At 38.5% G+C, this 13830-nt stretch overlaps 2 long non-coding RNA genes across 2 annotated transcripts; one reads left to right on the top strand and one right to left on the bottom strand.

Annotated features, from left to right (window-relative positions):
- The first annotated feature begins 421 nt into the window (after positions 1-421).
- LOC108792949 lies at positions 422-2957 on the top strand. Its single transcript, XR_001941616.1, has 4 exons — positions 422-481; positions 2244-2318; positions 2585-2653; positions 2904-2957. It is a non-coding gene; the product is annotated as an uncharacterized LOC108792949 (long non-coding RNA).
- Positions 2958-3929: 972 nt separating this feature from the next.
- On the bottom strand, positions 3930-8714 carry LOC108792946. The gene is made up of 3 exons (XR_001941614.1): positions 8705-8714; positions 8082-8085; positions 3930-4034 (listed from the first exon to the last, which is right to left on the bottom strand). It is a non-coding gene; the product is annotated as an uncharacterized LOC108792946 (long non-coding RNA).
- Between the last annotated feature and the right edge of the window lie 5116 nt (positions 8715-13830).

Genomic DNA, 13830 nt, shown 5'->3' with positions numbered 1-13830 from the left:
GAGAGTGTGCATTCTTCATTAATATCTTGTGTATAAGGGATGATAATAAGTCCAACTGTTGATTTTCAGACTTTGTACATCTTGCTCAAAGGAAATGTAGAGATCTGATCAACAAGTAGGTTACATAAAATGTTATGAAATCCAACTGTAAAATCACAAAATCATATACAGGTTGACTATTTTATATGTAAGAAGGCAATAATAATGTATGGTAAAAAAAATCACTGCTTGCATTTTAAAAATCAAAAATCATCAATTTTTGCTCAAATTTTGCAAGATATTAGTATATGAAGTGTCAATATAAGTAGCAACTTGAAGTATCTCAAACTATCTATCTGTCTATCTCTCTTATCTATACACACACATACACTGTATATATACATACATTTTTTGTTTCAAATTTATTAAAGCTTTAATTTTTTTCTATAACCTCCAGCTACACCAGTTCAGCCATGCCAGGTCATCCCACAGCCATGTGGAGGTAAGAATGACACATTTTAAACTACACCAGGTTTCAAGTGGTCACAAATTAAAATTTGGCAACTTTGCACTTTGATATCAGTATCAAATCTTGTCTTGAATTGTATTGTGATTGTAATGTCTTCCTTATATTGTAAAGTGCTGCGCACACTGTTGGCACTATATAAATCCTGTATAATAATATTAATAATAATACTGCACTCTTATCAATTAGCAATGTTTCCAGTTCACCTTTGTGAACTATGGAACACCTTCAGATTATGTTAATTGAGATGAGGTGTGGGAGAAATATTATGCAGTCCTAACAATTGTTGTCCTATTGTGAGAACCATGCTCCTTCCTAGATACAAGTGAACTGAGTGAGCATTGCCCCCCATTAGGAAAATGTGTTATTGGCAGGATTACCAGGTGAAACTAAAGGAGCAAAACCTGAGAAAAAAAACCTAATGCAGCCACCACATCTAAGACCCAGTAAGCTGAAATATATTACATTTTTGCTCTTGGTTTCAGATATGCTTTAAGCCTTTCATAGCCAGAACCATTTTGTGCTTTTTGTACACCTTAAAATGCCCTTTTTAAACCTGAAAACTACTTAAACCATGTTCAGCTTCAAAATTGTGTGTGCCTGTGAAATGGCAAAAAACGACGGTACACAAAATTGCCTATAGGCGAAAATTTAAACGTCTCTATAGGTCATTGGTTTACAGGTAATGGCCCTAGAAACCATACTTAACATGTGGCACAATCATCGTTTTTGCACAAGCATTAGTATGTGCATGTACGGAGAGACTTAAAAAATTTTTGGGCGGTGTTTCTACTTTTTTCTTTAAATTAAATTTTTAAGCTTAACTTTAATGATATTAATTGTTTTTTTTTTTCTGGGGGGGATGAGGGGGGTAGTGTTGGTTATACTACTGTCTGTAACCCCCCAAGGGAGATTTCCCTTATTTTGTGTGCCAGTAACAATACAGTAAAGGGAAAATCTGTCAGACAGCAATATAAAATTAGGAAAGTGTATAGGTTGTCTAATTACTGGGGTATGGCAGCTTCTACATCCCAGGGAATTCCCAGTTTTCTTGGTTTATAGTGCACAACATAAGATTTAACTATTAAGCACCACATTGCATTTAATAGTTTAGATACAATTTTATTCCAGTATAGGTTCAGATAGAAGATCAAAAAAGGGGAATCCATGTGTCTTGGGGGCCTAAAAATTCCCCCATTTATCAGAACTTGAGATAGGCAGCAGTGTATATTGACTAAACTGAGGGTAATAGTGTAATATCACACACAGACCTTGTCAGCAACTGGTTTAGCAGCATTGGCTGATGGCACACTGGTAACAACATTTTATCCTCAATGCGGTCCATATACCAGGTCCTCCTTTTCAAGCCCTGATGGTGTTGTTTTTAGGCCCCAAAAATGTTGTATCTCCTTCTATCTGAACCTATATTGGAATAAAAACAGAACAGTGCCATTATCTATGGTATGGCAGTCCAATCTTAAATCTGCTGTTTAGCAATAAAAACGTGACAGAAGTCCTAACACTTTCCACTCTAATACAAAGCTTGTATTATTGTCTGCATCCTTGTTGGAGAGACTACTCCCCACACACACATTTCTTATTTAACACCACTCCATATGGTACCAATACAGAATCCCCAAAATGAAATGGGTTAAATATTGGTTACATTTATTATACAAAATGATTGCAGCAAAGTGTAAGAATGATTTAATAATTTGTTTACTTTGTCATTCTTTAGTTGGTGTTGACCCATGCCAACAATCTGGAGGTGGTGCTGGAGGAATAGCTGGAGGATTTGGCAGCGGAGCACAAGGTACTGATTACTGTAATAGAGCCAAGAAATTGAGAAACCATAGCAAACCCCATAAAAATATGTGAACTGAAATGCTTAAACCACTGTTTGTAAATCTATTCAATGAATCATTATTTACAATTACAGGTGTCTCACTGTACTGCTGTTAATCATCATGCTACATCATATGTGATGTAGCATGGTATTCTCTAAACAATCATCATATTTTTAAGACACTTCCTATGACTTGCATTTTTGTACAATAACTTTTGTAATGTCATTCTTAGGCATTGTTGACCCATGCCAACTTTCCGGTGGAGTTTCTATTGGAACTGGCGGAGGATATGGAGGGCAAGGTACTGATAGAAATCAATATCATAAGAAGCCCAAATAAGTTATTTAAATTATGTGAAATTAAATGCCTTAACAACAGTTTGTAAATCTAAACTAGAAACTATTTTTATCATTTACGTTACATATGTCTCACTGTATAGATATAGCCGTTAACCTCATTAAAGCATATTCGATTTAGCAAGGGTTTCTTTTAATAGGCATAACATTTTTTTTAAACAAATTTGATAATTAGTGTGCTCTATCATTCTTTAGATGTTGATCCATGCCAACATACAGGTGGTGGATTTGGTGGTGGAGCACAAGTTAATAAAAAAAGCCACTAAATAAATAAACCCTCTAAAATATGTGACATTAAATGCCCAAACATCTGTCTTTATATCTGTACAAAGTCACAGAAGTTTCTACTTCCTCAATGCATCTATGGTAAATGATTTATCTGATTAAAGTTAAGGATGAGGTTTTTTTTCTGTAAGGATTTCCTTTTTCAGAACTGGGCTTTTGTTTTAAGGGGTAGTAATTTGGGTTTGTTCATTTCTTTTGTGGACTATAAAATGTTATTACATTTTGTTCTGATAAGACTTTTTTAGGTTTGGGATACTCAGAGCACAGAATTCACTTATGTTGACCATTTGTTTTTGGAGCATCATTGAAAAAAACAAACTGTGTACAAAAACAGTGTGCAATACGCACTGCACCCCGGCCCCATTGAGTCTGCATATTAGCCTATTCAACCTGACAAACAATCCTGCTGCTGCCCACTTTTTACACATTTGTATCTGAGACTTTAATAGAAATTGGCCAGTGGCAGGACAGTTTTTCTATCAGAAAGAACAGGGAAAGCCTCAGGGAACTGCAGGCCATTTTTTATCTGCTGGGCAAAGCTGATGTACTACTGCTTTTTTTAAATAAATATGTGGCTGCTACTAATACTACCTGAAGAAAGTCTGTATTGTTGACTGAGCAAAACTGAAGTGCTGCTGCTGCATGCAAGCAAAGCTACTTTTTTAAGAAAAGAAAAAAAGCGATTTCACAGCCAAAATATGCAGTTGCTGAGGTTGTCTGGCAGAATTCTGCTGTTCCCCAAAACATCAGGTACAGCTTTAAAGCATCCCCCCACACTTGTAATTGCTTAATTTCCATGTCACCCTCACACTGACATGAAAAGCACCCTGTTCCTGCTGGACGTTTTTTTTTTTTTTTTAATTAGCATTGGAGAGGTCCCTTATGGCCATGACCAGTTTCCAATGCCTCGTTTTGAAAATACTTGCCTACTAGCCCTACAAACAACCAGAATATGCTAACAAGATTCACTCCCTATCCTCTTCAATGCAATTCGTGGCAAAGTTCAGATTCTCAACATTTCTAACAGTGTTCACCAAACTACTACCTGACTGAACCTGGATGCATGACATATCTGATTTAGCACTGTACTTCTTTGATAAACATGTTTTGTAACATACCTAATAACATCTAACTTGTATTCCTGCACACATCTTTAATACTTTGTATACTTTTTTCTTCTTTAGTTGGGGTTGACCAATGCCAGCAAGACAGTGGGAAAGGGATAGGTGGAGGAGTTACTGTTGGAGGCACTGGAGGAAATGCTGGTGGAGTGAAAGGTGGTAGTTGCGGTGGAGCCAAGAAATAATTTTCCTAAAACATGTGAAATTAAATGCCTACACAACTATTTGTAAAACTGTATTATGTATCATTATTTACGGTTAATGTAAAATTTTTCCCATTGTATCTATAATGCTGTTAATCTGAATAAAACATATTTGATTTAGCATTATATTCTTTTGATTAATATTTGTTTCAATTACCTAGCAATATACCTGCACACTCTGTTTCAACAATTTTCTTCACAGACTCACAAAAACCGATGCTACATATGCCAGAAAAACTGGTTCATGTAGTCGCATGTTTCACAGATGGCATACATGATACCATAATGGATGGACATTGAGTTCTGCAACCTAAATTAAAGTACATCAGTGAAATCCACGTTAAGATACAATAGCCCTACATTTCTGAACACACCATACATTTGTAACAAGTGTCACGGCAGTCCCACGATGACATAGTAGTAATATCAATCTTGTTATGCCATAATATTAAAAACATTCAGATTATGACAAAATATAAATGTCTTTCTCGATTTTGACACCATACCATACCCACAAACTATTAGGTTTTTCGCTCTAAAACATTGCCCTCACAAGGTTTTCTGTAAGCCTGTAATATGGAACAATCCCCTTAGTAGCTATTAGATTCCAACTTGCTTATGGCTGCTATCAAAACACTTGTCTCTACTGCTCACAAACAGATTTAAAAAAACTGCTTAAGATACATCTATTCTCTCTGATTTCTAAACTGTTAAGCAGTAATGCAACCTGAAACATCAAACATGAATGCTTACTTCACCGTATTTATGCCTAAATGGTATGCATAGACATGAGAGGCCTGCTATAGCTATTATGGTTCTCACCTGATAAGGATCTCATAGGTCCATGCAAACACTGCCAGTCAACAGCTCTTGGCGAAGAGGGAACAAGAGATTAGACTGGAAGAGTTACCATCATAACTGTTCCACATATTAGCCAGTGCTGGCCGCTTCTTCTGTGCTATCTGCCTTATCCTCTCCATTAAAATAAATTTATAGCATCAGTATAGCGAAGCTTGGAAGTGTGCAGTTAATGCAGTGGCATGCAGACTTATGACAACACTTTAAACCAGGGTTAGACATACGCCAACCCTCCAGTTGTGGTGAAACTACAAATCCCATTATGCATCTTCCTCTGAGAGACATGTCTATGGCTGTTAAAGTCTTTCAATTCCTAAAGGGATTTGTAGTTACACCACAGCTGGAGGGCCGGAGTTTGCCTATCCCTGCTTTAGAGGGTAGTCTGACATGAAGGCACAATTAAACTGCTATCAAGCTAAAAACTTTAGCCAGGAAAAGACACTTCCAGCACCTGCCTATTTATGTAGGAATAATAAGCTTTGCAAACCTATCTAATCAATAATTCCCCCTGGATGTCAGTCGGATAGCTATGTCTGCTTGCTCTATAAACACAAAACTGTTGTCTGATCTGGGTGTCAGTGCTCATCTTATGTCTGCGCTCAGCTTACTGCACACACCCTGGCTTTAAAGAAAGGTATAATGTTACAACAATAGTAGTAAGTAATAGAGAAGTGAGAAGGCTAACTGCAGCAGACTTATGGCATCAGTGGTATTAGGGGTTTCACATTATTCAACAACCAAGGTGTAGTCTGTCCTCCTACACTAATCAAATGTTTTTGTAGATCTTAATTTCTTTATGTGTCCTTATTGGACAGTTTTATCCCTCAATTCTTGCTCTGGTGTCTCCGTAATAATAATACTACAGTAAACTACCCCTTATCCGGCATCTACAGGGATTGGTAGATCCCGGATAAATGTAGTTTCTGGTTGCTTGAGAGTTACTATTAAAAATAAGTCTAACTAATGCCATACCACAAACTATACTATACCTTATTATAACAAACTCTGTATTGACTTCATATTACTATTGAAATGCAGTAATCAAAAGCAAATTAAGGCAAATAGACACAATCATTTTCAGGATAATACATGCCGCAGATGAGCAAAACAGTGAGTACATAGGGGATTTTTTTTTCTGGTTAGATGAGAGTTCTGGATAGTTGAATACCGTATAACTGAGAGTTGAATGTATAAGGCAGCTTCTAAAATAAGTAATCATTATAGGGTGAATACCTGTAGACTGACACAGCAGGGAGAGGTGTCAACCAAATGCGCAGAGCCACAGAAGTCCTTTTCTGCTGAACACAGCAAGCAAAGGGTATTTTAGCTCTTGACCGGGGTGTAAAAAAAACAAAATGGCAAAGCACCAAACTTCGGTGGTTTTGCAAATAAAGTATTGTGTAGATAGAAGGAATAATGGATTCTACAAATCAGCAAATCCTGGTGGTCAATATCCGATGGTTAGTATAGAAAATGAAGCTGAAGGTGCACATACACTGTTCCTCAAAAAACGGCCAAAATGCTCACAGTGTGTGCCTCTGTCGGCACCCTTTCGATCGGCATCCCTCCATCAGCTGATGGAAGCAGCTGGTCTGAAAGTCTTAGATCGTTTAGAGCTGGCATCCAATGAGCTGCCCGCTCTGGTTGGGTATTCTGACAGGTGCCGGCGATTCCTGAAAACAGCAGCTTTTCCTCAATCAACATGCTGTCACTGTTGATGGAGGAATCGCGCCCGCAGGTTGAATTAAACAAATAGATCAATGCATGGCCAGCTTTACCCTGAGTTATGCTTTGAAGACTTATTCTTCTCTGTGTTCATTACTTTACTGCTAAAGAATTGCAAAGACGTCACATTAAGACATCAACACATTGCAGTTCCCCTGCTGTGATGCTGTAAAGGAGGCAAGTATGTACAGTAGGCAACAGTTAATTTTAAGATACCTTTGAATAGTATTAGTAAGCTCCACTCCCTCAATACTAAATCCTTCCCTTCCATTTAAGCCTAACCTGATGGACACATAAAGGCACAGGAATAAAGCACAGCTTCTCCACAACTTTAGCAGGGGAAAGACAACCAGGTGCTCGCTGGCAAGAGTGTATCCTCGCTCCAGCCAAACAGGTATATAGTAAAAGGAAGAATCTGGCCACACTCCGTTCCACACTGAATCATTTTATTGAAAATTTGGCAGTGGCCTGCTGAAGTCTGCTGCCTCTAACATGTTTCACCCAATTCTGGTCTGGATTCAGCGCGGAACGGAGTGTGGCCAGATTCTTCCTTTACTATATACCTGTTTGGCTGGAGCGAGGATACACTCTTGCCAGCGAGCACCTGGCTGTCTTTCCCCTGCTAAAGCTGTGGAGAAGCTGTGCTTTATTCCTGTGCCTTTATGTGTCCATTCATTTTTTGCACCCATGTTATAATCCACATTTTAGGCCTGAAAATTACTTAAAAACCCCAAAGTAAAAAACAAACAAATATTATATATTTTCTGAAAGCCATGACCCTATACAATAATATTGCAGTTGCAGATTTTTATGTTGCACGACATTAGCGCAACTTATTAAGAAACCCAAAAATTTAGTGAAAATGCTCTTCTGTTCAATTTAGTGCCCCAAAACACAATATAAAACCGTTTTTCCCCAAAAATATAACAGATAAGGTTACAACAAATAGATACCCAACATGCCCAGGGTAAAAATTGTGTGCGTCCGTGAAACTGCAACAGAATTCAGTACCCCAAAAAGTCCATACACAACGCTTTAAAAGCCCCCACAGGTCATCAGTTTAGAGATACGTGTACATTTTGGCCCTAGAATTATTGCTCTCACTCTGGCATGCGCGGCCATACCCAACATGTGTAGCGCAAATTAAATACATTTAATTTATTTTTAAAACTTTTTTTAACTTTACTTGCTATCACATAGGGGGGCTTACAAAGCCCCCATGTGATAGCATAATGGCAGTGACAGGTACTCTTTAAGGTGATGCTTGGGGTCCAAAAGATCCCTAGTGTCACCTTTACACTCTAAATAAGCTATTGAAGTGCCGGATCGCAGGAGCGATCTGGTGGCCGCTGAGTTGCCAGAATCGCTTCTGCTGTAAAGCTTCTCTCCAAAACGGAACAGACTCACGGCGGAGTCTGTATAACCCCTTCAGACTTCATGACGGTCGCGTTACCGTATCGCAGAAGCTTCTGCAGTAAAGCTGCTCTACAAAACGGAACAGACTCACGGCGGGGTCTGTATAACCGCTTCAGACTTCATGACGGGATTGTCCAGTCACAGGTCATGAAGGGGTGTAGATCCATAGACATTTAGAGGTTGATTTCCTAAAAGGCAAATAGGCAGTTTTCAAAGGAATTTGCACTTTGCAGGGCAAGTTTCACTTAGCTTGGTGAATGAGGTAAAAATTACTCCACAAAGAATACCCAATCGTGTGCAAGGAATATTAAAAAAACAAAACAAAACAGTATGCACGTACAAAACATGCTTGCACATGATTGGACAATGGAAGTCAGTAGAGCTTCACCTAATGTACAGTAGGAAAAGGGTGCTTTTATGTGGCTTCACTAAACTGAACTAAGTTTAGCTGTTCCCCAAACGCCCTGGTAGTGGGGGAGGGTACTGAGGGCAGAGGAGCCATAGGCTCCTTTTGCTGTCAGTCAGACGGAGTGGTGGAGGGAGTGGGGGGCGTGGCTTGCTGCAGGCTGTGTGTCTATGGATGCACACAGACAGGTGCGGTCACAGCCCAGGGGGGCACATGCACGGGTGTCTCCTCAGCACCCGGCTAGCTTAAGGAGACACCCGCAACAAGAGGGGAAAGTGGAGAGGTTTGACAAACTGCTCCACTTCCAAGCAATATAAAGAAAAACTGCAAAACCATGTTAAGTGTAGGCTTTCTCTTAAAAAGAAAAAAAAAATCAAAAGAAATCAAAAGGTTTAATATCACTTTAACTCTTCCACAATCAATCCTTGCCCTAGACAAATTAGTTTGGTTTGGTTTCGGATCCATTCGGATTTTTATTTGTTTCGTTTTCTTGATTTTAGATCTGAAATTTGATTCGGTTCAATATTCGGATTTCAGATCTGTCCGAATTTTCACTTCGGAATGAAGTCACATGACCGTGCCTGTAATGCAACCCCCAACAGCCAAAAAAAACTGATTGGCCAGAGAACAGTCACATGTCAAAATTAGTTTAGTTTTGAACGAAATTTGGACAGATACAAATTCTCGTTAAAAGTGCATTCAGATTTGTTTGCACTTGGATGCGTTAGAATTCGGAAATTCAGATGCAGATGTATTAATTTATTTATGCAACAGTAGGACCTTGAAAATATTTAATATGCATGTATTTCAAGTATAAGATTTAACAAAATTAACAAAATTTAACAAAATTCGGACGAATATCCAATCAAATTAAATGAAATTTGCATGTCTACCTTGCACACTGCTTCAATGGAGACAGGCGCACAATATGGTGACATGTAGGATTAAAGTAGGCCTAAAACACAATAAGACACCTCCAGCAGACACAAAAGCATTCATCACTGGATGTACAATGTAAAGTTCTATTTCCTCTGCTTATGCCCATTTGTTTGCAACTTAAAGTACCACAGTCACAAAAAAATAGTGTATTGTGTTAACAGTATGTGGTAACTACTGATATTAACATTCAGCATGTTAATTCATTCTTTATTTGTATTGTTCTCCACATTTATTTGCAGACTGAGGCAGGGGTAGGGTTTTTATTAATTTTTATTCATTCATCTTTAGGTGCATAGATGTTCAGTGCATAAAATGCTTAGTTGAGGCCACTGTTGCTTTAAAGTATATGTAAACCAAAACACTAACATCCTATGCAAGCTTAAACATTTTATGTAATTTTACAAGTTGCTTTCATTCTTTTGAAATCTGAAGCTTTCAGAACATTTCTGGTGATCCTGCCCTGCTGTTCATGTACTTTCTGTTATGAGGTCTACCAGTTGTGCTCCTGTCAACTGGTCACCCTGACACATGCACCCCTGGTGGAGACTACAAGCTTCTGTCTCAACACAAATTGCTCTGGCATGCTCTACTGTTGTTACTATCAGTAATCTGGTCTTAAGCAATAATGTGCAGCCAGCGCAGGAGTGAGCGCAGATGAAACTGGAAGTGGCTGAATGAGGCTGGAGGAGATCAGCAGCAATGGGGTACAATAAAAAAAATGAAAACAGTGATTATGAAAAAGAAAACAATATTAGAATAGTTTATGATACACAGTGTTTTAGCAGACTAAGAGGGTTATTCACAGAAGAACAGAAGGATCCAGCCGTAGCTTCAGCTGATCCTTCTGCTCGCTTTGGCCTGAGCCGCTGCTCTACAGGCTATTCACAATAGCCCGTGCAGCAGCCAAAGGCAGCTGAGTGCATATGCTTCGGCTCGGTTGAGCCGTAGTGACACCCAAAGGGCCAACCGCTCTCCACACAAATGACAGCTGGGGGAGGAGCCAGCCGTGATCTCACATCTCGCTCTGCTCAGTTGTAATGACAGATCAGCGTCCCCAAATTACCCAGGGATGCTGATCTGTCATTAAACAACTGGGCGGAGCAGGCTGTGACATCATGGCCTGTTTCGCCCAGTTGTTTTTTTCTGCTCGGGACCTGCTAAAAGACTCTGGCAGGTTCCGGCCAATAGTAAACAGTTGGGCGGAGCTAGCGGTGATGTCAAAGTGCTTTTCCAGGAGCAACCCTGGAAAAACACCCTCCTAGTGCCAAGGGGGCATGTGGCCTGGTATGGCGGGGGGGCTCACTCATCCCACCCTTTCCTACCCTGCTAGGCCATTGATCAGATCAAGGGTCTGGTTTGAAATTTTATGGGGCAACTCACGTCTTTTTTTCCACATTTTTGGGGGTGGGGTTCCCCAAAACCTCTTCCAGACCTTAAGGGTCTTTTTTTTCAACTTTTCTTTAACGTTTTTTTCCATTCTGCTCGCTACCTCAGAGGTAGTGAGCAGAATAGCCGAGCCGAATGGCGCTCAGCAAACGGCAGCGAGTGAACTGCTGGAGGTTTGGCTCAGCCGATCCAGATGTTGATTATAGCTGATGTACGGCTGAATTCAGCCGTACTGAGCTGAAGTGAATAGCCGAATGTTGTTCGGCTCGGTTATTCACTCGGCTGCCTTCAGCAGCTGAGTGAATAACCCCCTAAATGTCATCCAGTTTGGGTCAAGATTTACTTTAAATGATTGTCACAAGCAATCTTATACTTGAAATACATGCATATTAAATATTTTCAAGGTCCTACTGTTGCATAAATAAATTAATACAAAAAAGAATCTACATTTAAATAATAAAAGAGAATGATACATTTCTATTTTTATACTGTTAATGTTATGCATAAATTTTTACAATGTGAATATACTATATTATTATCCTAAAATACATTTTAGATTCAGCAGTAGAAATTATAACGTTCTAAGTCAGGCACTGTAAAACGGTTGTTTACATGACTCTTCAATAAATGATATAGCTACCTCACATAATGTGTTTTATAACATCTTAAGTAAAGCTCAAGCCTTGGAAACACCCTGCATTCAGACTACACGCATATACTTGCAAGGGTGAATGATTATCAAATTATAGATATTACTCTTTCTTGTAAACTTGAACAGGGAATTAAACCCATGACAGCCAATGGGACGCACTCCATTAGCAGAAGTATAAAAGGGACCTTCTCTAACAGAGGAGACATACTACATTTGTTAAACTGCTCTTGAAGGAATCAGGTTTTGCAAAACACAGAAAAGTCATGTCTGGAGCTAAGAAAGGAGGACATGGCCAGAGCCAGCAGAGCCAACAAGGACATCAGTCCGGTGATGACCATCACGGTGGACAACAAAGCTGTAAGTATTAATACTTTCTAGGCATTTTATGTTTTATGTATCAACTAATCAAAACAGCCAAAAATTTATAAGGGTATATATGTGTCTATGTTTTCAAGCATACACTATGAAAAGCTTCTGGCCTGAAACCAGTATAGTAAAGAATGAAGATGCTAAACAACTAAGGCAATTTAAAATGCCTACACAGATTACATTAAGTACAAAGGCCACTTCCTGTCTAAAAAGTCTAATGAAAACAATGTTATTGTTAGGATTTGTTAATTTAGCATAGAACATACAACATACTAAATGGGATGAAGAGAAAGCTAATATTTAATATTGACTAACAATAGCTTAACCTTAAAGTATAATCAGAGGAACTCATGTTACCAAAACCTTAAACATAAGAGAGTAAAGAAAAAGAAACTGCATAGAAATAACCTTTTTTTGACCACTTCAGCTTTTATACCTTTATATTCCTTATGAACAGAACTGCTATTGGCCTTTTATTCTTAATAACTGTCATAAATCTTATAAAGTGAAATGTGAACATTAAACCATATAACACATGTACCTTGCAAAATGGATACAACCATGTGTAACTTATGTACATGCTCTGGTTGTCCAGCATTTGGAAAACTGCTGACTATTACCAGCAACGCCATGCAACTCATTGGGGGTGATTTACTAACCTAACACACGCACGCACGCACCAGGTGCGTGTGATTTTCACACAGCAAAACGTATTTATCAACCAAAAAGTCTCTAAAAGCATATTTCCACTAATGCCATATATGGAAAAATCATGCACATGATGCATATATAATGCTGCTTCACAGTTTAGACAAAAATGGTTAGCTCATGCATTTACATTCCTGCATTCATCAACGCAAGCAACACAACATAGAGCTAATTTACACAACATCACCTTGCAATTCATGCAGGGCTTTGCACAACACACCTGCTGGGTGTGTACACACTACAAAGGTGTTTAGATTCCACCCATAGATCATGCTGGGAGGGAACACACTACAGAGGTGTATACATGTTCGTGGTGTGTTTATAAGGTTAGTAAATCAACCCCATTGTGTTGCTCAGCTCCCCTCATGCTCTCCTACTCTAGTTGCTAAGCCTGACTAGAAGATTTTCCTAGCAACATTGTTGACATTTTTATGCTATATTTCCTATGATTAAATTGCTGAAGTGGTAAAGAAAAATGTAAATAATAATATTTTATAGAACCCATACAATCTGCGTGTGGGCATGTTAAATGTTTTAAGGCAGGCATATCAATGATGTTTTTATATGCTAAATGCACTCAGTCCCTCTCTGCCTTCTGCCCCAGCCTTCAGTGGTTTATGGATAAGAAAAAAATAATGTGCCAACAGCTGTTCTCCAGTTGATACGTTACACATGCTTACATCATTTTGTGGCTAACTACTTATGTTTTATGGCCCATTTTTCTGTTATTTAATATTGTAAGTTGCAATTTTCCCTATAATATAAAGTATATAAACTTTTCTATCTGAGTTGGACCAGTATAATTTAAGGTATATAAACAGCATGAAAATATCTATAGCCATAACATGCTTGCATTAACAAATGTTTTATGTATCTGAAATAGCTGGTGGTGCCGGACAACATTCCCAAGATCAGAGCTCTTGCGGAGGTAACAGAACAACTATTTAACCAATATCGGCAATACAGATTCAAATTCGATTCAGTAAAATGCAATAGAGTAAAATAGCTAAAAATCTCTGAACCAGATGAAGTAAAATTGATTAAACAGTAAATG

This window comes from Nanorana parkeri, unplaced genomic scaffold (genome assembly GCF_000935625.1).
Source record: "Nanorana parkeri isolate BGI_ZX_2015 unplaced genomic scaffold, ASM93562v1 scaffold704, whole genome shotgun sequence".
Lineage (NCBI taxonomy): Eukaryota > Metazoa > Chordata > Amphibia > Anura > Dicroglossidae > Nanorana > Nanorana parkeri.
Note: the sequence above shows the minus strand (reverse complement) of the source record. Positions and strands in the feature narration are given on the sequence as shown.